Here is a 27,443-nt window from a genome sequence, read left to right on the forward strand (position 1 = left end):
CATCACTGGAAATTTATAAAATCAAAATTGGATGCTTTTTTAAAAGCTGTATGAGAATTAATTGAAGGAAGTTGTATGGGTTGTGTTATCTGTGTTCCTTCGGGCACTGTAATTTGTTTTTCCCACAGTGCATAACACACTGCATGTTCTTGACAGACTCATGAAGCATCTCTGATGCTTAGTCAGGGTGAGAGAGGGGCGAGGAGGGAATGGCTGAACGTGATCTTCTGAACATGTCAGTGACTCCTCAATTCCTCACCTGCATGAGCAAAATGGGATGGGAGGCAGAGGGTGACCAGGACAGTGATACTGAGCAGGCAGAGGAGCAGCAGTGCTGCTGAACAGCGGCAGGAGGTGTAAAGGTAAGGCAGAGGATAGGCAGTGAGGAAGAGTGAACATGGCCTCAATCTATGCTGCTGTGGCCTTCATCAGGCAAGGGAGTATCTAGTGTACTGCTGATAATGACTTGAAGAAAGATGGTCTGTTGGTCAAGCAAGGGAGTTTCTGGTGTACTACTGATGTGGCTTAAAAGAAGATGCAGCAGAAAGGAAAGAGAAAATGTGGTGTCCTGGGTTCAGCAGTAGCAGTTATTTTTTCTCCTTCTTAGTAGCTGGTGCAGTGCTGTGTTTTTGACTTTCGGCCTGGGAACAGAGCTGGTAACACCGATGTTTTTAGTTACTTGCTCAAATGTTTACCCTGACCAAGGACTTTGTGAGCCTCATGCTCTACCAGGGAGGAGGGGAAGCCGGGAGGAAGCAGAGGCAGGACACCTGACCCAAACTGACCAAAGAGGTATTCCATACCACAGCACGTCATGCCCAGGATGTAACTGGGAGTTACCCAGAAGGGCTAGGGCACTGCTGGGTTGGACTAGGTATAGGCTGGTGCTCGGTCAGGCAGGGTGGGGGTGAGTTATTGGTCGGCGGGTGCTGAGGTGTTGTATTCTCTTCCCTTGTTATTTCCCTTATCATTATTATCATTGGTGGTAGCAGCAGTGATTTGTGTTATACCTTAGTTACTGAACTGTTCTTATCTCAACCCGTGGGAGTTGCATTTGATTCTCCTCCCCATCCCTCTGGGATCAGGGGGAGGGCAAGGGGTGGGGGGGTCGGGGGGGGGGGGGGTGATGAGAGAGAGACTGCGTGGCTGGGTTTAAACCATGACATGTGGAAAAAGGAGGCTATAAAGCTTGAAGTCACACCACACCTGGGTATTTACAGGGAGCTGTGGCCTCTGCAGTATCTACCTCATCACTTTCCTATTCAAAGTGTGAGTTTACTCATTGCCAATGCAGCATTAACTTACTAAATGAGGCAGAGCTGGACTTCGAGGTGGAAGGAGTGCACACCACTCCTACACCAGCTCTGCAGCAGCCACTGAGGTGGAGGCATAGCGCAGGAGCTGATGGCTCGACACCCAGAGGAACCCACGTGTGAGCAGTGTGACCAGAGCATCCCCTTCCCAGCTGTGCAAATGGGACCTCTCCACCAGCAAAGGCACAGTGTTTTAATTTCCTGTAATTATCACAAGCAGCTTTTTACAGAATCAAAAGGTTATCCTGATAAGTACCTTCCTGTTGAAAATTCAGTTTCATTAAGTGGTGTTTCAGATGAACTTGTTTTGAAGCAGCCCAGGACAGGTCTCAATATTCATCTTGGAGAGGCACTGAAGTGATACAGGGAGTTGCTGACTTGGCTAATCTCTCCTCCCTGATTTAATCCAGCTCACAGACAAATTATAGGTGATCTTTGAAATATCTTTTGTCCTGGCTAATTGATATGCCTCTCAAATGACTCTGTGCTCAACTTTAGTTAATAAGTATGATAACCAAGGTGCTCTGCACCCAGGTTAGTAATTTGTCCAGTGAATGCCATCAGTCTCCTGCCTCTGAACATGCATGGTGCCTGGCTGCAGCTGTGCTCTCAGTGGATTTAGGTCATAACAAATAACGTCTCCTTTCTACATCTGTAACACCAGAGCATGGAAATGAGAGAGCCTGGCTATGGGGGTTTTTGGTGTATTCAGACAGGTCCTGTTATGACCACAGCTTTTGTGGGGCCTATTTCAACATTGCACACTGTTGTCACACTGGCACCACTGCATCCACTGTTTGCATTCAGTGGTTTGTGTTCCATTGAGGTCTCCTCCTGCAAGGCACCTTGCCTGGATTTGGAGAGAAGAACATGGCTGAAAGGCTGGACAGGGCTCCTTCCATCTGGGAACCACAGCATGCTGGACCAGCCTCAGGCAGACTGCACCCTGTGAACAAAGTGGACTCAAAAGTGCCTTGGGTTTATTTTTCTGAAATATTTCTACAATTCCTTAAAAGAAAACTGGAGCCTTGGATAAAATGTCAGGAGTGAAAGAATTTCAGAGCCTTACCCACAGTCTAGCACTTTTTGAGAGCTGGAACCTGTCTGAGCATCATTGAGGTGGGTGAGCAGAGTGAGCTGTGCTGGGGCCACTGTGTGAGCAGAGCATGGCTGCAGGAGCTGCCTTCAGAGGAAAGGGCATGTGTCAGGGATGGGAACATCTCACGGGACCTTGACTGCACTGTCTGAGCAGAAAAGCAATAAAGAAGTTTCCACACAACAGGACTTTGACTTCTGTTTAGGTTAGATAACTTTAAGTGCCATACTCAGCAAGAGCACTGCTTAGTCACCTGAGAAGTAACGTATTCCTGCAATTAGCAGAGGCTCAGAACTGTTGCTTTATGGTTTCCATCTAATTTAAAAACCAGTAATGATGTGCTAGCTTATTCAGCTTTAACCTTCTTAATTTTTTTCCTAGGGTGAGAATCAGGACCTGGATTGTCTCAGTGGCAGGAATCAGAGCATCACCAAACATCAGTGTCCCCCCCAAAGCCTCCTACCCTACCACCCCAAAACACATCCCCAGGAGCAGTTCCCAGACTGTGGCATGGTTGCAGGATGGCACTGGTGGCACAGGAAGAGGAGAAAGATGCAGGGTTATGCTTGAGACACAGTGATGGCTTTCTTTCCCAGTGTCCTTAAGCACAGCTGCTTTTACTCCCTTGGGTTGATGCTGCGTCCTGCCCCAGTCCTTCCTTGGGGAGGGCTGGGGGATCAGAGCTCAGAGCAATGCCCATCCCTCGCAGTCCTGCCTAGCTGATTCTTACAAGTCTTTGTTTCTTCCAGCTGGACAGTTTTGCATCACTCAAGAGCACCAGGAGATTACAGAATGTCCTTTCCTCTTCAGGGTTTTTTAATTAACATTTCTATTATCGAGCTTAATTAGCACATCTCTGGCTTCCATCTGCTTTTCTCTGTTACAGCCTGCTGAAGACACTTTGGTACTGCATTATGCATCATATGATGAAGAATAATGAATGAACATTGTTGTGTTTAGATTACATAGCTTGAGTTGAAAGATCAGGCTGTGAGGTAGAGAGGCAGCCACTCCTTTTAGCTCCTGGTTTATTTCTGGGTTAACCCATGGTTATTTCTGGTATGCTGCTTGGAGAAATTGTATGTGCTGTGAGTACTGATCCAACCAAGCACTGGGAGGAAAGATGCTCCATTTTCATCTGAGTGCTTCTGTAGACTACTTCCAATTCAGGTGTGCATATATCTCACCAGGTTTTGCAGTAATATCCACAGGTTGCATCTACATCTCAAAATCTGATGCTTCCCTGCTGCAGTGGCATAGAAGAGGACAGAGCAACTAATGTGCAGCTAGCTTTTCAGTCTATGAAGAGAGAGAGAAGTTGCCAGCTTGATTTCTTTTAGCCTAGCTGTTTCTGACAGGTGAGTGTAAGCATCAGCTCCCCTGTCACCTCCCATCAGTGGCAAGCAGCCCATGCATGACCCAGGACACAGTTCCTCATTTCTGGCTCAGCTCACAGCAGAGACCTCACCCCCTGCTCCACAGGCATCTCCCAGCTTCATTCTTCTGGCAGTACCTTTGGCACAAGAAGCTCTCAGAGGTTGGTCCTGATCCCTCCACACCGGTCAGCTTTGCTTCAGCACCTGCTAAACATTTCTGAGAAACCATAGCAAAGGAGGGTCTGAGTCAAGTATAAGAACAGGCTGTATGAGCACAAGTCCCTTGAGCTCAACCATCGTGTTCTTCTTTTCTTGCTGCATAGGCTGCTGCATCACAGCTGTGTGTGTGTGTGTGCACAGCCTCAGGCATAGGATTCAGAACCTGCACAGCTCTGACCAAGGGTGCCAGTGAGAAAGGAGACTGCAGGAAGGGAAGAAGAAACCCATGCGCTACTCTGTGCTGCAAGAAAAACTGTAAGCAGAAGTAATTCTACTTGTTGCAAACAAAGGGAATCTGTAAAGAGGGCTGGTGGAACATCCCCCTCCATCATTTGCAGCTGCTCTGGCACAGCCCATCCTCATCCTACCTCCTCCTGCTCTAAAACAGGCTTTGACCCTCTCTTTATATATGCATGCCTCCAGCACAGAATCCTATTTTCATAGTACATCATACTTGTGAGTCACTGATCACATCATGTATCATGTTGAATTCTGTGGCAAAATTAGCTGCTTAATAAAATGTTTTCTGTTCCCATTCTGTGGTTTGCTATTTTTTGATGCTGGGAAAAGGTGTCACAGAGAGTCCATATTCTTCTTGTCTCCTTTCCTGGGGACAGTCCTGCATAAGCTTCTCTAAGAGCCACTGTCATTGGGTGTTTCAGCTGAAGAGTCCTTATGACTTTCTACTGGAGATTTCAACATGTAGGGTCTTACTGACTCCCCACATACGTTCATCAGAAATACTCTGTGAGTATTTGTCTTTGTTGGCCTGGGGTGGTGGTAACACTAATGCCTCAAATAGACATTTCGGTGGGAAGATTGGGCTAACACATACCCCAGACCAAGGTGCACATCCGTTTCCTTTTTGCATTGCAAATGCTTCTCTGCTACCACTGATGTAAGAATGTACATTTGTGTTCTTGTAAAACATAGCAGTTTGAAAATGTAGCCCTTCCCCTGCTGTAAGTGGATTTCTGTATTGCTACATAAACATATATGTGAGCATACAGGATGTAAGTACTGAATCTAATAATCCCTACCAAAGAATTTCCTTATTTCTTGCAGCCTGCCGTCAGGGGCCATCATTCAATACATAATATAATCGATGTTTTTGCACATTAAATATGGGGCTTTTTCCTTCTTCAAATTTTAAACTGAGTATCTCTGTTCATTTAAAGTATCTTTCAACCAAGACAAATGACCCAATGCCAAAGGTCAGGGAGTGATTTTACCCTCCTTTGCTTTCTGCTTTGATGAAAGGTCAGAGGAGCCATCCAGGATCCCACCCAGCAGCCGCTTCTCTCCCTGCCTGCTCTGGGCAGTGTTGATCTTCCTTGTTTTAGCTATTTCTGACAGTGGCTGACATAACCAGTCATGCAAATCACTACTTTTCCTACTCTGAATATTGTGCCTTTGAACAACTAATTGTTAAGACAATTAACTGTCTCCTGGTGATTTTTCTTTTGTATATCTTTGCAGTTGTTCATCTTTAAATAATTTATCGCAGTATAAATAATATATGCTGATAATAATATAATGATGAAATAATAATCCTGACCCTCTACTCTGCTCTTGTGAGACCTCACCTGGAGTATTGTGTGCAGTTCTGGTGTCTTCAATATAAAAAAGACATGGAACTGTTGGAACAAGTCCAGAGGAGGGCCGCGAGGATGATCAGGGGACTGGAGCACCTCCCGTATGAAGACAGGCTGAGGAAGTTGGGGCTGTTGAGCCTGGAGAAGAGAAGGCTGCGTGGAGACCTCATAGCAGCCTTCCAGTATCTGAAGGGGGCCTACAAGGGTGATGGAGAGGGACTCTTCATTAGAGACTGTAGTGACAGGACAAGGACTGATGGGTTCAAAGTTAAACAGGGGGAGTTCAGGTTAGATACAAGGAATAAATTACTTACTGTTAGGGTGGTGAGGTACTGGAGCAGGTTGCCCAAAGAAGTTTCAAATGCTCCATCCCTTGCAGTGTTCCAGGTCAGGTTGAACAGAGACTTGGGTGTCGCTGCCCATGGCAGAGGGGTTGGAACTAGATGATCTTAAGGTCCTTTCCAACCCTAACCATTCTATTATTCTGTGATAAGGAGGTCTTGTATTATAAGAAAGCATTCTTCAAAGCAAGTGAAATAACACTCTGCAGAGGTGAGCTGAAACCTAAACTCCTTGTGAAAGACTTACCACTGGTTCTCAAAACATTTTCTTGGAATGGACCAAACCCATGTGTCCTGGGCACAAGGAAAGCTTTTGTTTGGATCTGGGGTCCATATCTCCAGCTAACACCTGATTTTTGTCATCATCAGTGAAACAGGCAGGTAAGGAGGCAGGCAGCATATGCCTGGAGCTGCTGTTTTGTGCCTGATGGCATTAACCTGACTGGGGTCCCATGGGCTCCATTTGGTACTATTTCTCACCAGGCTTAGTAAAGACATGCCAACCATTCCCTCTGTAAAACAGTCCAATGCTAGTATTTTGGCTTCAGAGGGCAGTGTTATGGCCCAGCTCACATTTTTCCCTGCTGGACTGTGTGGTGTCATCCGTGGTGGCTCCGAAGGGTCCCTTGCCCATGGTGCTCCACAAATCACATCCCAGCATGCCAACAGTGAGCTAACCTGGGCACTGTGGGACAGGGCTCAGGCTGCTCTCTGGCACTCCTTTATTAATTAATGTGGATATGAACCATGAGCGGGTTGAAGATCAGAGTGATTGATTAGGTTGCTGGTGTCACTGACATGTTATTGCCTAACTGTTTTACAGTTGTCTTACAAATAGCTTGCTCTTTGGCTTCAATGATGTGTTCTTGATTGGGTAGGAAGATTATTGATCAGTAAATATTTCATTGACAAAACTTATCACAGAATCACAGAATGGTTTGAGTTAGAAGGGACCTTAAAGCTCATCCAGTTCCAACCCCTGCAATGGGCAGTGACACCTCCCACTAGACCAGGTTGCTCCAAGCCCCATCCAAACTGGCCTTGAGAACTGCCAGGGATGGGGCAGCCACGGCTTCTCTGGGCAACCTGTGCCCAGGCCTCAGCTTGTTATTTCTTCTTTGTCCTATGCTATGTACTAGTATTTAAAGTACAGTAGTGTTGCAGCGTGACTGCTGTGTAGGTCATCCCCTTTGATAGGTGGACCTGCATAAGAGGAAATGGGGGACTTTTTTTTGAGGTTTTCATCTCTGCAAAACAGCTCCTATCATAATTAGGCAGTGAGATGTCTGATGTTAAAATCAATCTGCTTTCTGCTGTGGCTTATCAGCGGCAGATGGAGCAGTCCCAGGGGAACTTGTGTGCCCAGGAGGAGAGCAGTAGACAGGACATTGGATGCCCCTGGCTTAAGCTGGAGAGCCTTTCTTCCTGGGCTGCTTAGTGAGTCGTTGAGAGCTTATGCTGAATTTTGCTCAGTGGGCTTTGTGTATAAATTTTATCCATTTTGTTTATATTCTGATACCAGGATAAACTTAGGCAAATATTTCTATTCTCTGCAGGAGGGATTAATACATTTAGCAGTAACATCCAATATTCAGTACAAACAAGACAAGGGAGGAACCTTTACACAAGATAAAGCTGTTCAGCTAGATGGCAAAGATAAATACAGTGCAAAAGATATTTCTTATTAAACAGCTGGCCCACATGATTTGTTTCCTGCATTAGTGATGATGCATGGCTCCTACTCACATTAATAGGCAACCATAAAGTGCTTTTGTCAGCTGAGTTTTACTTGGAGTTAAATAAAATATTATAGTTTATGACAGCATCAACTTTACAGCATCCTGTTGCTCTTCTATAGCAGACTGAACATATGTTTTTTTTTTTAAATGCCTCTAACATATTGCATAAGCAATCACATTGTTGTGATAACATGACTTTTTTAGCTTGATTACGTTACAAGATGAGCTTTTAAGCTTTATGAGATTGCCATAAAAGTCGGCAGTGAGATGAAGCACTGAAACAGAAAGCAAATACCATTTTTTGCTGAACTTTATTAAAGAATAAATGTGTGTTGTTGAGTGTGTCTGATGATAGATGCAGAGGTGGTCTGGCAGCAATGCAGGGTGGCCAAGCTGTCTGCTGGAGCTGGGGAGGGCCATCTGCTGGCAGCTGGAGCTGCTGGACACATTTCCACCATGGAGGAGTGGGCCAGCAGGTGCTCAGCATGGGACTGCAAGGATGAGCAAGGGGCACCAGGCAGGTCTGGTACATCAGGAGACACACCTGATTATCTTTCTTGCACAATACCACATACACATCTGAGTAAGCATCTCAGTCCCTCAGAGGTGCTGCTGCTGTGCTATTGCCTTCTGAGAAATGATAGTTTTTAAGGATAAGCCATGCAAAGCACAGAGCACCTTCCCCGTCCCTGAGAGCAATCATGGTAGATAAAGAATCTCCAGGTAAACATGGTGGTGTTTTGCTTCTTAAGTACCCTCCTGTTGCTGAAGGAGCTGTTGGGACACACCACTGATAGGCTGGGTAGATGTTCCATCCTCTGTGGTATTCACACTAAGCGTGGTTACATTTTTAGCAAGCGTGCTTTAGCTCAGGTTATCAACGGGCTCCAGAAAGAAGAAAAATTACAGCCCCTGAGTACTGCTGTAAAGGGAGCAAGAATAAATTACCCAATGTTCCCCTCTGGCTTTGAGTCTGTAAGGTAAACTAATATTCTTTGATTTTATGTTCTAACTACCTGCAAAGAGCTCAACTTGTTATTTTCTGAAGAGAAAGTCCAACAAAAGCAATAGCTTTGAGGTCTGAGGCTGAGTTGGTGCACAGCTGCCACCTAGGAAAATCTGCATAGGTGAAAGGCTTTTTCCATGTGGGATTTTTAATGAAAGCATTTTCCTAATTCAATATCTACAGCTGCACAAAGCACTTGGTACACAATTAAAGCACACATAAATGCCACACAAGGAGAGCTTAATTGCAATTTTTTTATTTTCTATTTTTTGACTTTATGTTTCAGAAACAGGTCTTACAGACTGTTTTGATGGAAACTCTGAGCTGTATATCACCTCTCTTCTAGGGGCAACATTTTTCTGCCTTTTCTCTTTCCTGAAACCTTTGGATAAGTCAAGATCACTGCCCGTTGAGAGAGCTGGGCTTGTTCAGTCTGGAGAAGGCTCCCTAAAGACCTTAGAGCAGCTTCAATTGCCTAAAGGGGCAGACAAGAAAGCTGTAGAGGGGCTTTTGACAAGGTCTTGAAGTGATAGGACAAGGGGGAATGGCTTTAAATTGACAGAGAAGAATTAAATTAGATATCAGGAAGAAGTTCTTCCCTGTGAGGGTGATGAGACACTGGCACAGGTTGCCCAGAGAAGCTGCGGCTGCCGCATCCCTGGCAATGTTCAAGGCCAGGTTAAACGGGACTTAGAGCAACCTGGTCTAGTGGAAGCTGTGTCTGCCCACAGCAGGGGATTGGAACTGGATGAGCTTTAAGGTCCCTTCCAACTCAAACCATTGTACGATTCTACGAAATGCAGATCCAGCTCTGAAATAGATTAAGGATAAATTTTCAATGAATGAAGAGCTGACCATCAAATTCAGCAGCTCTGAGTTCAGGAAATGTAGACAGAAATGATGAGTGCCTTGAGACAGGCTCAGCTGTGTCTCATAAGGAATATTAAACACTAAATGTTGATATAAATAAAAAGTGCGTGAAATTTAAAAAAGAATAAAGGAAGAAGTGGAGAGGATGGGCAGAATTTAAAGGTCATTTGTACACTGGCCAAAGCAAAGTACATTTACTATCTCTGTTTTCAATAGGGATGGTTTATGTTAAACATAAGGATTAAGGTAATGAAGCAGTTGTCACTGTACCAGATGGGATATTACTGCTTAAATAGGAAAGGATGGATAATAATGAAAAGCCATAATATGACCAAGGAGATGAATAATTGCCTAGAGGGGAGATGAAAAACAGTAGTGTTAGTGGAAGTTGTGGGCTGGAGGGAGTTACTGGTGGATTTTCTGAAAGACAAGAGTGAGGACCAATTTTATTTCATGTCTTCATTAGCAATGCTGGTACAACAATCAGAAACATGCCAAGGGAATGTGTTGGTAATAATGAGTTGGGAAGCATCCTTCTAAAGAGGAAGAGTTAGGTGATCTTCAGCATAGAAATGGAGTAAACTAATAGTGTCTTAAGAAGTAATAACAAGAAGTACTAAGAAACATGGCTTTAAAATAGATACTTTTAACACTTCGCTTTAAACTGCAGACACTTTTAACTAAGTTATCTGCTCCTTTTCTTCAGTTTTTCCTCCTGCTTTGTTCTGGGAAAACATCAGCTCTCCTAAAGGCTTGATGATTTCTTTATTCAGTATATTAATCTTTATTGTCCTTATTTCTTCAGATAGATGACTAGCTGCTTTCCAAGCTAGGCAATATATTTTTGTTCTTATTTCTTTCGGCCTCTGTGTTTCTTATTCTCACTGGAAATTAGCACTTTCTCTCTTAACCTGCAGTGGTCATTTATCAACACTGCCCAGTCCCCTCCCCATATGTGTCCCAAAGACTCTATGGATATCACGTGTGCCCCATTTCTCCCAGATCTTGCACCTTGGAGCAGAGCTGAGAGGAAAGAACTTATTTTGGACCCTACACTGTGAGCACTTCTTTTTATTGCCAGAAACAAATATTTACCTCCATAAATAATTCTGATGTGTTAAAATACAATAATTACATGAACGGAAAACTTTTATGTTGCAGCTGTAGGTACTGTCCTGAGAATTGGCTTGCTAAGTGCACTTGGTGTTTGTTGAAGCAGACTTGTGTCAGCTATCACATGCCTCTGCTTTCAGGCTAACTGCAAAGCATTACCGTCGCTTTGTTTCTTGGTAATCTTTCCACTTCTGTGAATTAGCAGGGAAATCTATTAATCACAATGCTGGCTTAATCACTTTCTATCTATGGGTTTCCAAGCCTCTCTGAAAAGTTGTATCAATATTAACATCTCTTTCACTTCTTTTGCAGGGAGGGGAGAGACAGTACAGGGATGTCAGCAGTGCATCTGGGATCTCCTGTGGTGTTGCTGACAGGGCTGGGAATAGCAGCCAGGTCTGCTTGCCCTTGTCAGCACAGAGCTTTCAGTGAAAGAAGTCATCTGCTGTCTCTGCCCCTCTTTGCAGTGCAGCACCCGTGACTGCAACATAGGGTCTGAAGGAAGGGCTGCTTTTTGCATTTTGGAAAGTGGGAGGCTGGTATCATCACCACTGAATTAAGCTAGAGGCTGAAACAGCCGTTGAGAAACTCTATGGGAAACAAAAAAGCACTGGGAATGGAAGCAAAACCTCCTATGTCCTGGGAGAACACACATGCCTCCAGCAAAGTGAGGGGGTTGTTTGCAGGTGGATGGGATGAGGTCATTTATTATTCTATACAGTTGTGCAGCCCCGAACTAAGTGTAACAAGTGAGAAGATGCACAAGGTCCTTTTCCCACATTTGTCACTCTTCAGTTGCACTCTCCCTTAAAAAAACACCCCAACATTACTTGTATCTCTAGGTGATAGGCTGGGTTTAACCAGTCTCCTCTGAAGCAGCTGTAAGAGGTACAGGTCTCCTGCTGTAAAAATTACACTGGTTGCTTTCCTTCTTGAAGCTCAGTGGTGTGGAGCAAAGTGAGTTGAAAACAGTCCACGCTCTTAGCTGCTTAACTGTGCAGGCATTAATTAGCTGTGTGAAACCCTTGGAGGAGCCATCCTGCATCTGCCCTGCAGTGGGGAAAATCTCAGCATAGAATCATAGAATCATAGAATAGTTAGGCTTGGAAAGGACCTTAAGATCATCTAGTTCCAACCCCCCCTGCCATGGGCAGGGACACCTCACACTAAACCATATCACCCAAGGCTTCATCGAACCTGGTCTTGCACACTGCCAGGGATGGAGCATTCACAACCTCCCTGGGCAACCCTTCAGATACTGGAAGGCTGCTACGAGGTCTCCATGCAGCCTTCTTTTCTCCAGGCTCAACAGCCCAAACTTTCTCAGCCTATCTTCATACAGGAGGTGCTCCAGTCCCCTGATCATCCTCGTGGCCCCCCTCTGGACTTGTTCCAACAGTTCCATGTCCTTTTTATGTTGAGGACACCAGAACTGCACACAATACTCCCGGTGAGGTCCCACAAGAGCAGAGTAGAGGGGCAGGATCACCTCCTTCCACCTGCTGGTCACACTCCTTTTGATGCAGCCCAGGATACGGTTGGCTTTCTGGGCTGCAAGCACACACTGAAGCCTGCTCATGTTCATTTTCTCATCAACCAACACCCCCAAGTCCTTCTCCGCACAGCTGCTCTGAATCTCTTCTCTGCCCAACCTGTAGCTGTGCCTGGGATTGCTCCGACCCAGGTGGAGGACCTTGCACTTGGCATGCTTAAACTTCATGAGGTTGGCATCAGCCCACCTCACAAGCGTGTCAAGGTCCCTCTGGATGGCATTCCTTCCCTCCAGCGTATCAACCGAACCACACAGCTTGGTGTCATCAGCAAACTTGCTGAGGGCGCACTCAATCCCACTGTCCATGTCAGCGACAAAGATGTTGAACAAGACCGGTCCCAACACCAATCCCTGAGGGACACCACTCGTTACTGGTCTCCAGCTGGACATTGAGCCATTGACCACAACTCTTTGTGTGCGGCCATCCAGCCAGTTCTTTATCCACCGAGTGGTCCATCCATCAAATTGATGTCTCTCCAATTTAGAGACAAGGATGTCGTGTAGGACACTGTCGAGCGCTTTACACAAGTCCAGGTAGTTGACATCAGCTGCTCTACCCCTGCCCATCAGTTCTGTAGCCCCGTCATAGAAGGCCACCAAATTGGTCAGGCAGGATTTCCCCTTAGTGAAGCCATGCTGGCTGTCACCAAGCACCTTGTTGATTTTCATGTGCCTTAGCATGCCTTCCAGGAGAATCTGCTCCAAGATTTTGCCAGGCACAGAGGTGAGCATGACTGCAGGATATGGGTGGCTCCATGCACAGCATTGCTGGATGCCCATGCTCCCATCCCTGCTCTCCTTGGGTATCCTGTGGAACTGGGGTCTGTGGCTCTCACACACTGTCAACTTCTATTACACAGGAGTTTGTATCGCTTTGGAAATCTTCTTCCCTCCAACCACACAGAATAAAATTAACCAAGTGGGGTTTTGGAGGGAGATGTTCCCCCTCAGCAACTCCCACTTTATCGCACAGCTGAGCTTGCTGTTCACCTCTCATGTGAGATGGGGAGGAAGAGGATAAGGGGGAGATGAGGCTGTTGTCCTTTGCTTTGCATGGCTTAACGTGACAGCCACTGGAGAGCATTGCTGCTCTCTGCTGGGATGCTGCTCTCTTGCATCAGCTCTCACAAGCTGCAGTCGAAACCTTGACCCCTGCCAAATCTCATATCCTGTAACTTTGCAGCAAAGGTTATGCTGGATGCTGGGGGTAAAACCCTCACTCAGGGCTTGTGAGAGGAAGGCAGAGCTGCTGAGTGACCAGGACTGACAAGACAAACAGAAAGCCAGCAATATCCTGGGCTGCATCAAAAAGAACGTGACTAGCAGATCATTCTTGGGTAAAACCACCATTGTTTGAGACTTGGGATTTGTCTTCGTAAGTCCCCCTCTTTTCAGGCTGCTATTCCACTTCTCTGGATTTGTGTGCCTAAGAGACTTACAGTAGCAACAGGGTTTCTTTTGGGGGTGAGAGTCTCCCTGCCTGGCTTTGTGTACCTTTCCTGCCCATATGGCCTCTCTCCTTGATAATGAGTGGCCAAGGTTGGCCAAGTGGAGGCTGGCTGCAGGGCTGTCTGCCTTGTGCAGATCATGCTCAGATCTTCCTAGGAAGGCACCAGCAGTGGCTGCAGCACAGTCTGGGAAGGACTCGGGTACTGCTGATGCCCAAACCAATGACATGAAGTCTCTCAGACCCAGCAGTGCTGGGGAAGAAAAGCTCCCCTTTTGTCTTGATGGCTCTTCATGTATGTGGGATGTACCAGACACACAAGAGCCTGTATTTAAAGATTAGTGCTTCCTGCTTCTTCTACCCCCAAAAACTTCATTTTCCATCTATGAGCTATGTGGTTCTGACCTGGGGACCAACGAGCTCTTATCTCTCCAGGAACCAGGAGTGAGCTCATTGTGTAATCCCTAGAATCCACATTTGCAAGGAAAATCTGGGATGCATTTGTCTCTGTCCTTGGGTTTCATAGCAGTGCAGTTATCACTGCTCTATGTGAAAACAAAACAGCTGAGCACCACTCTCCTTTACCTTAGCAGCATCAAAGACAGCTGGAAAATTTCAACATTATTAGCACCACAAATGAAAGCTCTGATTAAAGAAATACAATCTCCAAGCAAGGTGGTGTGAGGAGCAACCACTGTTTCAGAAACAATAACAAATGAATAACAGAGTCCCCAAAGAAAAGCCTGAAACGATAATACTGCCTGGTACACATATTTCACGGGGATTTGAAAGCAGGTCTGGGTTTTGTTGATACGACAATATCAATCAATCTAATTAGATCTTTTTGCATGATCACAGAAAATTTGCATTAAAAGTGTAGCCAACCCAGGAGACAGCTGAGAAAAGCAAGAGTTGAGTGAAAAAACAGAAACTTTTGAATTACAGCAATTTTTTTTTTGTAATACTGAGTCAGTTATGATGGAAACAAAAAAGTACAAGTTACAAAACCTAAGTGCCTGGAGTCTAGATGTGAGAGAATGAACATCTTTGTTGAAAGATGAAGGAATGACCCTGGTATTTGGCTTCCAGCACCTTTTAAGGATGAAAATAGGAAGACAAGTCCTAAAAACTTGAAAAGCTTTCCTATGCTCCCGTGGAAGGACCTAGCCGAACATTTTCTGGCAACATACTTGAATACTTAAAAATGCAAATTTAATTAAGATTTGTAACACAGTGTTTCAAACTCATTAAAGAGAACAGGGAGGATTCTTGGATGGGAGCAGAGAGCCTGGGTTGGGTTTTGCTTCAGCTTTTGCACATTATGCATGTTGACTCTTCCTTTACGCATGCTGAACTAACTTGGGCAGTGAGCTATTTGGCCTGGGCAGGGAGATGCTCAGAGGTATCAGGTAGGCACAATTTTGCTCTTCAAGGGAGAAGACATTTTCCACTAGCGGGGAGAGAATTTCATCTTGTGCTGCTCTTCCTTCTGGTGGTCACTCCTTCTGGCTCCTGCAGCCCTAGACCATTTCACAGACTGGAATGTGGATACCATTCAGGGAATATATTGAAAAAGTAAGCACCAGAAGACTTGGCATCAAGCCCATCCAGTGCCCCTGTTGGCATGTAACTCAGATGCTGAAGCTTTTCTGGGGCAAATGCAGTGAGTTTGTGTTATGCCAAGGGCTGGAGTAGCACTGAGCTGCATCTCAGCAGCCTGTTCCCTGTAAAATAACACTGTCCTCAGCTTTGGCCTGTGGCCATGTACCCTGTGGATGTCCCCAGTCACCAAGAGGATGCTGCACTTGTGTCTGTTAGCTGTCCCCAGCCTCTGCCACAGCCCCTTGGGCAGGATGAGGGCAGTGCTTTTATTCAAGGCAAGGACAAGAGGGTGGCTTGATGGCTTCTCATCTGTTTCATTAACAGCCTCAAGACCCCAGTGCAGGTGGCACTGGAAGTTCTGTTGGGCTTTGCTCCTGTTACATCTCTGGGAGAGCCTCATCAGACTGGGCACGTTCAGTGAAAAGGCTTTTCCTGTCATTACATCCATGTTAAAAGGACAGCAAAAGGCTCTTAATTCTTAACAATGTGTTGATGGTACTGAAATTCTTGCAGACCAGCTTTATAGCATAAAATCACACTTCTGAAAGAGTGGCTTTTATTAAGAGAAAATTTTAATTTTTAATCCTTAATAGTATGTGTATTTGGTAAGTGACCTAGATTTGATTAATGAAGTGGGTAATATATTTTTTCTCCTAGCTAGAAGGTATTGAGTTATTTTTGTTTTCCTCTTTAATCTTGAAAACAGTTTAGCCTTTAGGTGGATGTGTAGATTCAAAACTACCAAGCTGATTGTACAATGGGGTTATAGTTTAAGGAATTTAAGCGGTGGTGTGCATGCACTTTTTTGTCTGCATGATGCAGATAATTCATGATAAAAGGATAAGAGAAAGTGGTTAAGCTGCTTATGCTTCAAAATATATCTGGGTATTTCCAGATACAGATTCTGTCACACAGGCTACAGGTAAGCAATATGATTTGCATTTGGGTAATTACAAGCAGCTGGGGGCTGAATCCCATTGCCATAGTGATCACCCAAAGTGTTCATAACCCATAAAAAGTCAACTCTGAGGTCCTGCAGCGTTTATGGGGTAAAATGCAGAGGAGCTGAGCTGGCTAAGTATGGGAGAGAGTTTTTCTCAGGACTGAGACAGTGATGCTCAGTACTCCTAGGCACTGGAAAGCTTGTTCAGAACCCTGGGCAGGTTTCAGGTCCTGCTTGAGAGCTGGGGCAATGCTCGATGGATCCTGGCTATAGGCAGGAGGATGGGTGCTCTCGTTCTGCTGCGCTTTCTTTCTCTTTTATAAATAATACAGCACATGGCATCGTGGTTACCAAATGGCAGAGGTATTACAAAGATGCCTGAAGACGTTGTTATGTATTTCTAGATGTGCAGGTTTTGCCTCTCAGAGGTTACAGTCCACGAGGAGCGTGGCTCAGGGGAGATGGATGGCAATATTAGCTGCACCGGTCTGAACTATAATAGTTGTGTGTGCAGCTTCTAACTAATCAGTAAGAGTAATTATGTTTGCTGCTGACCCACATAGCGGTGAGCAAACAAGTTTTCCCAGTGAGACCAGAAATGCCAAGCAGTAGGTCACGCTGCACTGGCCACGGTCAATCTGACATGGGGGTTATGAGGCGGTATGCAAGTGCAGGCCTCGCTGCTCCCGGAGCAGCATGGCAGCAGCTGTAAATCCATTGGGGTGGACACAAGCCCCCTAGAGACAGTATACGAGTTTTGGGATGAAACCCTCTTTTCTCATGCTGCCTCCTTACAACCAGCAATTAGTCACCCATTTCAGCAAGTCCATCCCCTGTGTGGACCTCTGGGCTCAGAAGTGCAGCTGTCATCTCCTCACTAGGCTCTGCCATGCTCTGGCAAGTCCCTGCCTGGTCATCTCAAAAGACTCAAAAGCCCCAGAAGCCTGGTTTGGTGCAAGCAGCATCTGTGGTACTGACTCCAAAATGTCCTTTCTCAATACCACTGAGAAGTTCTTAATTTCTGACTTTTATTACAAGGTGACTTTTATTATTCACTGCTGGAAATAAAGGGTTCTGGGGAAGGTTGTGATAGCAGCTCAGTACCACAGTCAAGAGAAACACTCTTTCGGTAAACTAACTAAAGAGGATTAAAGAACTGCTGATTCCTTTTTTCATTGTCATAATAAAGTGAAGCAGGCGATGACATGTTCTCATATCCAAGTCCCCACTCTAGAGTCCCCACTCTAGAGCTGCGTCAGAGCTGGGGATATAGCTTATAACAAAGACACAGTGGCATTCCCCAAGAACAGCTGCTCCTCACACCTCTGGCTCCTTGAGCCCACTGCTGATGGCAGTAGTACCCTTTGGGCTTGATGGACAGGGGGACAAGCCAGCCAGGACCCTGCACTCCCAGCACGTTGCTTCCTGGGGCTGCCTGCATCGCTGTGCTATGCCGTTTTTGAGTGTTCAACCTCAGGAGGGGCCCGTCCCTGCAGGCTTCACAGGTGTGTCCTGCACCCCAGTGCTGCTGTCCACAGGGGAGGGAAGTAGCATCCAGCAGAGTTGAGGATTTACTCCTAGGAAGACACCAAACAGGTGAGCAGGGAAGAAGCAGCATTTCTGCTTGCCTTGGTGCACTATGTATGCAGCTAGTAGCAGCAATGCTAACCCCAAGCCTCCCAACAAGGAGCACCAAAGTATGTGTGGCCCTTGTAGGTCCTAATTGTTCAGGCCAACCCCACCGGTGGCTCCACCACCCTCACGAACTCCCCATGGAGCCTCAACACCCTGCAGCCTCACTGTCCTGGCCATGAGCTCAGTGACATTTAAACTCCAGCCTTGGCCTTAACACTGGTTAGAGATTTGCTGCTGGTTTGGCTGAGCATAGTGTCATGATAGAGCCCAGATTTATGCTGTAAGTTGTCCTGTCTTCTGCTGTAATGGCTGCTCACTTTGCCTTTCTGCAGATGACCAAGCTCTGGGGGATGCCTCTCACTGTCCTCAACATGCCCTGGCTGGGATGCTGCTGGATGCACCAGGCTGATGAGGGCTCTTCTTGTGCTGTGGTCACCCAAAGCCCCCTAGCTCATAGTCCCCTGTGGAGCAGACCTACTCTTGGTGCTACCTGAAAGAGTGGACAGTTGCCCAAAGCCTTGTGACTTTTCCCTAGTCTGTTCTGCCTCTGTAAGGCCCTGTTTGCCTTTTCCCATGCTGGGGTCCCCTGGTTCATCCTCCTGGAAACCTCTGCTTGATCTGGGGCTGAGCAAGCTAGCTCTTGCCCTGCTCTGTGTGAGGTGTGTTGCACTGATAAGCCCTTGGTTTTTTTTTTTCTCACTAGTCCAGTTGATGGCTTGAACACTTTTGTGTGAATTACTGAAACATGATGAAAAGTGCATTTTGGTCTTTTGGGGAAATTCTTGGCAGCTCTTGTGAGCCATTTGCTACAAGAGCCTGTTTGCAGCTTAGCATCCTTTTGTGGAGTCCAATTAGAGTTCTGTAGTACTATAAGTAACTTGACGGAAGCTATCCTAGACCCTTGGGTGGCAGAGGTCTGCTGCTGGTCCTGCTGCTGACACTCACAAGAGTACTGCTTCTAGTGAGAGTAAGCATTTTCTTGAAAGATGCAGGAATGACCCTGGTATTTGGCTTCCAGGGTGTAGTGGTGATTTGTGTGTATACAATATCCAGCTGGTTTTCTATGCTGGTAGGATTTTTATCATGATAATTCAAAACTAAGGGAACACCAAGCCCATCCAAACCTGCCTTCCAGATGTCAAAAGGTTCAATTTTGTAGATCTTAAAAGACTTAAGTGCCTTTGTTTGGCAATTCAGAGACTGGAGATCTTGCTTTGAACTTGTCTGAGACACTGTCCTTGGATCCAAATACATAGCCGTTTCTTTGGTTGTAACTTCTAATGTTCATGGGGGTATAGCTCAGCCTTTCCCCGGCTGCCTTGTCTCCCCTGTGACCACTGCTGTTTCCTGGTTGAATATCTCATGACCTGACCTGAACTTCTGAAATCCCTGGTCCTGCAGCTCCTTTCAAGAAGTAAAGGAGTGGGTTCAGGAAACCCTTTTCCAGATGATGTCTCGAGTGCAACCTTTGTTGTTGCAGAGGCAGCTGGACTGGAGATGTGGCCTCAGAGCTGGTGAGCTCCCTGCAGTAGTGCTTTGTTCCTTGCTGGAGCACTTAGCGTGTGCTGGCTTTTGAGGTTTACTTGGCATTTCAGTCAAGCTGTTTGCAGCTGGTTTTGTTGCAGGGATTTCATTATAACTTGTTTTTTCTCAGTGGCCCACTTTATTCAGTACTTTAAAATGATGTGAGTGAAATGCCTCCATCAGACTATGCACAGGCTGTGTTGTGTTGGCACTGGTGGTCCCCAGGGCTTAGGGAAGCTGAGATATCCCTGTGCCGCTGAGGCAGCACCAAGCTGCTCCATGGAAGGTCCCTATGCATGCTGGCTTTCCCATGGTGCACTCTACCCCAGCATAACTCCAAGTCATGGGATGGGCCTTCATGTTTTCCTTGCTGGTGTTTTTCACCCCCTGCTTTTTAAGTCCAGAAGTAGGACAGAATGTGGCTTTCTGACTCTGCTGGTGGGTGTTCCTAGCAGGATGACAGCTAAGGCAATTCATTTTTACTGCCTGTGTTTCAATGCAGATTAAAGCTGCTTGCCCAGAAGGGATGGGGGATCCCCTGTGAGGGAGCAGCCTTTAAAGAAGACTTTTGATATCAGGAGCTGGGCTGGTAACTAGCTCATCCACACTCTCACTTGTCTCTGGGCCCCGGGGGAGGAAAGAAGACTGGAAAAAGTATGACATGAACACAAACAACAAGTAACATTGAGAGCTGCAGGTGGTTTTGGTTTGTTTTGTCTTTTTTAAAACTTTAAGGCTTAGAAAAATCCTGCAAAAAAAAAGATGTCTCTGTGCATGGGGGTGAGCAGTTATTCTCTCCTGAGCATACAGCATCACTGGCATTTTAATTGGAGCTTGCTGTGTGTGATTTCCTTGGCATAGTGTTAGCTTGACTCTTCTTGGAGATGGTGCTTTCAAGTGGACAAAGGACAGTGGCCAGCGTGGTTCTTCCACTGAAAAATCAGGGTATGATCCTGGGTTAAATTTCTGCATCAAATGGCAGTGGTTCTGTGGGTAAAAGTACCTCTTCCCAGAAATTAGAATGAGCAAATAGGCATTGCAGAACACTGCAGATCCAAAGATGTTAGACTTTGTCAATCCATCATCTCGTACTTGGGGAAATGACCTGACTTTTGGGACTACAGATAAAGCTTATATGGCTCTATTAATAATTAACTACACTGTATTAAATTCTTCTCTTAAGTTTCAGCATTTTTCCACTCACCACACTATGGAAATACTTGGCTGGAGGAAAAAGGACTTTTGGTATAGCTAGAAAGGTGTGCTGGAGGTAGCATGGGCACATTCTGTTTAACCCACACCAATTTGGGATTTTGGAGATTCTTAGCTCTGTGACCTTGCACAAAGTGTGTGGGTTCCTGTTGCAGAGATCAGGACCCTGTGCCAGCCCGCCAGCTGCCAGAGCTCAGGACCAGCTCAGCCATGCAGGGAGTGTGTGTCCCTCTTGTAATGCCCTGGCTTGGTGCAACACAGGTCTTGGTGGCACTTGATCTTGTGGAGCTGTCAAGTCATTTGTGAATCATAGAATCACAGAATGGTTTGTGTTGGGAAGGACCTGAAAGTCACCCAGTTCCAACCCTGCCCTGCCTTGGGCAGGGACGTCTCTCACTAGATCAGGTTGCCCAAGGCTCTGTCCAGCCTGTCCTTGGACACCGCCAGGGATGGAGCATTTACCACTTCTCTGGGCAACCCATTCCAGTGCCTCACGACGCTCACAGTAAATAATTTCTTCCTTATATCTAACCTGAACTTCCCCTGTTGAAGTTTGAACCCATCACCCCTTGTCATATCACTACAATTCCTGATTAAGGGTCCCTCTCCAACATCCCTGTAGGCCCCCTTCAGATATTGGAAAGCTGCTATGAGATCTCCATGAAAAGAGCTGCTAGGTTTCAGTACAGTGCAGCTAACTTCAATGCTTGGGCTGCCCTTCTGGGGTTTTCCTTTTTCTGACTCTGGTGTTGTGGGCCTGTGCACAGGGCTGGTTTGTTGCACTGGAGCCAGTGATATTGTAGAACTATAGAGGGAGTTGGATGGGGCAGCTGGTCATCTAGTTTCCTGATTATTGCTACTACTACTGGCTCTTCCCAGGAGAGCAAGTATTCAAATGAGTATTTGATCAGAGATGTTCCTATGCAGTTGTGATGTGAAGCCATCTGGCAGCATGTCTGGGAGATGGGGACAGCCAACAGCTCGTGGCCAGCCTGGGCTGAGGTTTGTCAAGAGGAGGGTGTTGCTGTTTTTAAAGGCTCAGAAGATAAATCATGGAGAACATCACTCGTGTTCAGGTTTCCTCTGGATCCAACAGCTTTTCCTAGCATTCAGGAACCAGAAATGATGTGTTCAATGGCTTTTAAAGTGTTTTTCAGGCACTTTTTATGGTCTCTGCCCTGCTGTGGGAGCACTGGATCCAGCTGTTTGTTAGGATGCTGAGCTGTTCAAGATGACAGCTTTTTCCAGACCTGTGACTGCTGAGATAATTGTGGAGTAAGTCTTTGTAGAAAGGAAGAGGTTCTGGGACTTGTAACTGGAGAGCTTGTTTAGCACTGACCCTTCCTCTGACAGGTCTGGCCCTTCTCTGAGTCAAGAGCTTTTCTCCCCCACCAAAGGTGGGAAGGAACAGCCAAAGATCATGCAAAATCTGCAGTGTGCTCACCAAGCTGCTGTAGGAAGGACAGACCAGTTCACATCAACTGATAAAAGTAATTGCGGATGCAGCTTACATGGTGACACTGTGCATGTCACATAGCTTCTAATTTGCTCAGCTACTTGCCTTCTATGTGTGACAGCCTTCTTTCATCTTGTGGTAATAGAGTAGCATGTCCTCTGCTCTGAGTGCTGCAGCTCAGCAGGTGTCTGTGGGGCAGTGAGTGTGGGAGTGTAGCTGTGGTCAAGCAGCACCTATGGGAAAGCTCAAGAATGTGACTGTGCCATGTAAGCAGGAGGCAGGGACTCAGGCCCATGCAGCAGCAGCAGTCCCAGGTCATTCATATGAAGCTTCTCTCATCTCTAAAATTGAGATGAGAACTTCAGCTGTGCAGCTGAACTTGAGGATATATTCCTTATTATTTAAGTAAAGCTGCCTGAGGATCAGGTTTGGAATTCCCAGCCTGTGGTGGGAAGAGAAAAATAGAAGTGATAACACATGTATTTTATGCCTTTATGAAGTGTTAAGGCTTGTTGACATGCACCGGGAAGTCAGTGCTGTATGAAGATTCTAAGTAAGTCTTACCCAAAATTAGGGTGTAGAAAACTGAAATACTCTGTTTTTAATCAGAAAATTGCAAATGTAACATCATGTATCTCATGAAAGCAAAACACAGGTAACTGGAAGACTAATACTGGAAAGGATTTAAGTCTGTATCAGTATTAACTGACCACCTTTTCCCCTGTAGGTACACCAGTCCTGTTTTCTTTGATCCAGAGTTTTGGGCCTCTGGGATAGCTGAGCCTTAGGACCTTCCTTTCCTCAAACAGTGTCAGACCAAGCACTCCTGGCTCAGTTTCTCATGCCATGATTTTGATTCTTACTGCCTCTAGTCCAAATGGGATCCCCAATAGTACGGAAAAGAAATAAAGGGGGGGGGGGGGGAAGTAGGATCTTCTCATTTTGACAGCTTGAAGATCCCCTGCAGAGAACCCCCCAAGGCTGCTAATGCATCTTCACTTTGCAAGTTGGAATTTGTATTTGGAAATACTTTCTTCAGTCTCATTTTTAGGCACAGAAAACTCGTGTCCTTGCAACTTGCTAGGTAACACAATTCCAGCAGTCTTTTTCAGAGAGATTTCAGTTGTAATGGAAATGAGCAAACAAATTTCCAGTTTTATGCGTTGTTTTTTATTACTGCTAAAGACTAGATGAATAACTTGTATCATGACGTTACCCATATGCTGCCTGGTCACTGCTGACCTCAAGTCTGCGTCTGTTATAAAAGTCCAAATGGACTTTACAGTCTTAATGTTACATTCATTTAACAGGAACTTTTCAAATTTCACTGTATTAAGGGTGTTTGGTTTTAAGTGTTACTTTATTTAATGGCACGTACTTCATAACTCAGGTCCCTGATGAAGCTGCACGTGTGAGAAAGTGCCTGTGGATGAATTTCCCCCGAAGATGTTTAAGGTATTCTTTCTCTTTAGAAAATGGATGTTTCAGGGAACAAAAGTTTTATTTTAGACAGCAAGGATAGGAGTGACCTGCAGCAGATGGCACAGCAATGTGCTGCCTGGTATTGGAGCTTTAAAAACAGTTAAAGATTTATAGTGCATCCAAAGTGCAGCAACACAAAATGTGTATAATTAAATCTCTGTTTTGAGCTTGATATGTTGGCTCTGAAGTCTTTTCTAGAATTCAGCACTTTTTGTTTTGCAACGTTTTAAACCAAGAACTGTAATAAATTTTACCACAAAAGAGGGAACAGAACACAGGTTTTAGGTGAGCTTGAGAAAAGGTCGTTAACACTACAGGTCCACTCTGTTGGCGTTGCATGGTGCTGTTGAACAATGACATATGTCTGTATTTCTGGTAGCCAGGGAGTGATGTGGCATCCTAACAATTGGGTTTCTGGTTTACAATGTTAAAAGGGAGGAGATTGTATGTCTTTCCTTGTCCTCCCCACCTTACTTTTTCCCCTCAAAATGCTACCTAGTGCTATGTGAGCCTGGGACCTAATGGTAGGTGTGCTGAATGATGAGGATTTAACTAAGGTCGTTGGTCCTGACTACACAGGTGTCCATCCCTCCCTGGGTTTGGTCAATGCCCTAATAACACTAAGCAGCACAAGCTGCCCTGGTCATTCACCTTGGCATCTGTGGCAGGGACAAGGAGCAGTCCAGGTCTGCGATCATTTAATTGTGAGTTGACTGGAGTCATGAAGGTGGTCAAGCAAAAGAGATCTATGTTTTAGTTTGTTGTGTGGTAGGCTGTTTTTTTGGTTTTGTGCATTTTTTCTTTTGTTTGTTAATTTTATTTTGACTATACCATATATAGGGTTTGAATGGCGGCAAGGGTCCCCATGTGCCTGGGAAGTCATGGTCTCTGGCTGCAGTCCAGCAGCAGGCTTGTCATTCCCAAGCAATGGTATATCATGTTTCCTCATATTAGCTTGTATTTGACATACTCTTCACTAAAATGCTCTTGGCTTTTTAGTGAAAAACATGTTGAGACAATCTGCAGTATCGAGATGCAATGGCACCTCATGTGGTTATACATGAACAAGCTTTATGCTAGCCCAAGGAAGCATTGCTGGGGGTACAGCCGCTGTGATGCTGTGGGGTTCGGCAGCTGGGCATGTGCCTGGGGTCCTTGCTCCCCCCATGGCTGTTTGGCCATGAGCCAGAGCATATGAGTCTGTAAATCTGTACTCTGGCCATACTCAGATCCTGAAGCTGTCTTTCACATCTAGCTTTTGAGATGTTTCAGGTACATTAACTTTCCAGATGTCGGAAAATTTTACCTAAAGTCCTTTCCCACTAAAAGGGGGAGGGGGAAATGACCTGTGGCAAGAGGTGAAATATTTCAAATCAGAACCCAAGTAGTATGAAGAATTCCTGCCTTCTTCAAAGACAGAGTCACTGTAGTCGCTAACCTATTTGAGCTCAGATATTTGCTTGCTTATTTTTTTTTTAATTAAAAAGCTAAGCTGAGGGGATTACATGACTTTAAAAGAACCCAAACTATTGAGCTAGAGTATTAAGTCATATTATTAAAAAATCAAACATCACTTGGAACTGCAGAGTCTGGTAGTGGAAGGAGAGGGCAATGGTGTATATCAATATATTTACATAGCTTTGAAAGAAATTAAAGCATCTCAGTTCTCATCACAGCAGCTTAATCATTTTCTAAGTACACATATTTTTGATTTAGCTGTTTACATACCTCTCTTCTTTTGGCAGATTTAATAATGTGCTGTGAAAACACACTGAGTGCTACACCCTCCTGCATTCTCAGTTGAAAGCAGCAGCAGGCCTTGGTGCTGCCATGGTGGGAGGGTGCCCACCCCATTGCTTGGTTCTCAATCTGCATTGAGGCGATTCTGCTTTTGCAAATGTCCTGGCTGATGGGTGCATTTTAAAAATAACCTATGTAAGAACAAGACCGTGCCCCAAACACAGAGTGTTACCAGTCCTTTCATAAACGCCAAAAGGATGATCTCCTGCTGGAGATCCACCTGGCCATGATCTGCTGCTCCTCCTGGGCTGTTCGCTCATGCGTAGGTGAAAATACCATTACTCTTCCCTGCTAGCTTCAGCCAGCACAATGAGTCCTTTCATGCAAGGAGGGAGGACTCATAATAGGATTTTACAAGTTAAAGAAACATTGTGCACATCAGAAAATGAAAAGCTACAAATAAAATGGTGAGAGACTCGAGTGTGACTGATGAGAAGCCAAATGGTCTTGTAAATGGGGTCAGTAGCTCACTGAAGGGTTGACACTGAGTGTGACAAATACATAAACCAGGGAGAGCTGAAATACAGTGTTAAGGGCAAAAAAGCAATACCCACGAATGGTGTGCTGCTGGGGAGCTTCCCTGTGTGTTTTGTGCTTGGCGTACTGATAAGGTGATTAGAGAAGACACAAGTGTGTGGCCTGACTTGCAAGAAATGCTCAAAAATACAAAGATGTCTGGGGCTTCAAGCTGCTGGATTCTGTGCTTATGATGGTCAGGTCATTGAGGCCAGTCTTGTTTAAGTAGAAGCAGGAAATGCAAGGTAGAAGAAATGCATGGAGAGATCAATCAGGTACTTGGTTTAAGGAATTGAAAAATGTCATACCTTGGAAAAACTTAAAAAAGGGAAGGGCTTCAGATGAAAGACAAAAGGCATAAATGCATTAGCAAATTCTCAAATCAGCCCAAAATAGATGCAGGTTCAGTGGCCCAAAGCCAGAGAAAAGGAAGAACATGCACCTCCTTGTAGCAGCATATAGAACTGCAAGCCGCAGCGTGTGTGAGCACTTGGGCTGTTATGGGGAGGACGCTGTGCACCAAGCCACGGCACATGGCCTCTTACACAACTGTTATTGTCTTCCTGGGCTGAGGAAGACAATATTTCTTTGAGGAAGACAATTTTCTCTCCATGATCCCCACGGGAGAAACCTCTGCATGGGTGCCACCAGCAAGCAGGATGCTGTGGGCTCCCACTTCCCATGACACCCTCCAGTCATGGGAACGTCATAGCACTGAATTTCACTAATATTTGACACTAGCTGTCTGGTTTGAAGTGCTGCAGTGCTCATGCACTGTCTTTTACACTGAAAGGCAGAAATTCTGCTCGCTGGTGCCAAAGAGAAGTTTTTTTCAAAAAGCATGAGTCATGCTCCTGGTGACATAAATATCTCTGTTTTAGACGAAGAGGCCATGGTGTGTTTTGCCTAGTGGCAGCTACTGTTGCCACTCCACTGTTCCCACAGCACAGCTGGTTAATGGCCAGTTTGGGGCATCTCCAGCTGAGTTAATTGCCATGTATGCTGGCTGCTGAGCACGAGGAGACAGGGAGCTGCTGTTATTTGAGTCTAGCAGTCATTTTCTTTCACCATTGAAGCCACCCAGGGGTTTTCCAGGCACAAAGCTTTTCTTTTCCTCTCCCTCTTTCTTCTTGTAATCTCACCCTTTCCATCCACCTGCTGTGGAAATCACCATCACCTCCAGCTGACAGCATCTGAGAAGAGCTGTAGTGATGGTGGGTGGTGGCTGCTAACATGTCTGGGTGACTCTGCCAAAACTGGCCAGAGGCCCTGGTGATCACCCACAGCCTCGCTGACCCATGGAGGTGTGGGATGTGAAAGTCAGCCTGCTGTGGTACTGGGAAAAAGTGTCTGTGTTGACGTGGGGGTAGATGCCAAGAGCATCGCTGTGCAGAGCAGGGAACACAAAGGGAGGCCCTGCTCTGCTCCTCCTTGGGAGCATGTGGGAGTGCAGTGTGTGGGGGTAGAAAATAGGTGGGAAATGACTGATCTCCACTAGCCCTTAGGAGACTTCATGTCCAGCAGTACACAGGGGGATGCTGCACCGTATGGCTCCTTCAGTGCAGTCCCATACCTTTGCTTTTTATGTGGTTTTGGTTTTATTTTA

This window comes from Pezoporus occidentalis, unplaced genomic scaffold (assembly GCF_034315485.1).
Source record: "Pezoporus occidentalis ecotype Australia unplaced genomic scaffold, CSIRO_AGI_Poc_V1 ctg46, whole genome shotgun sequence".
Classification (NCBI taxonomy): Eukaryota; Metazoa; Chordata; class Aves; order Psittaciformes; family Psittacidae; genus Pezoporus; species Pezoporus occidentalis.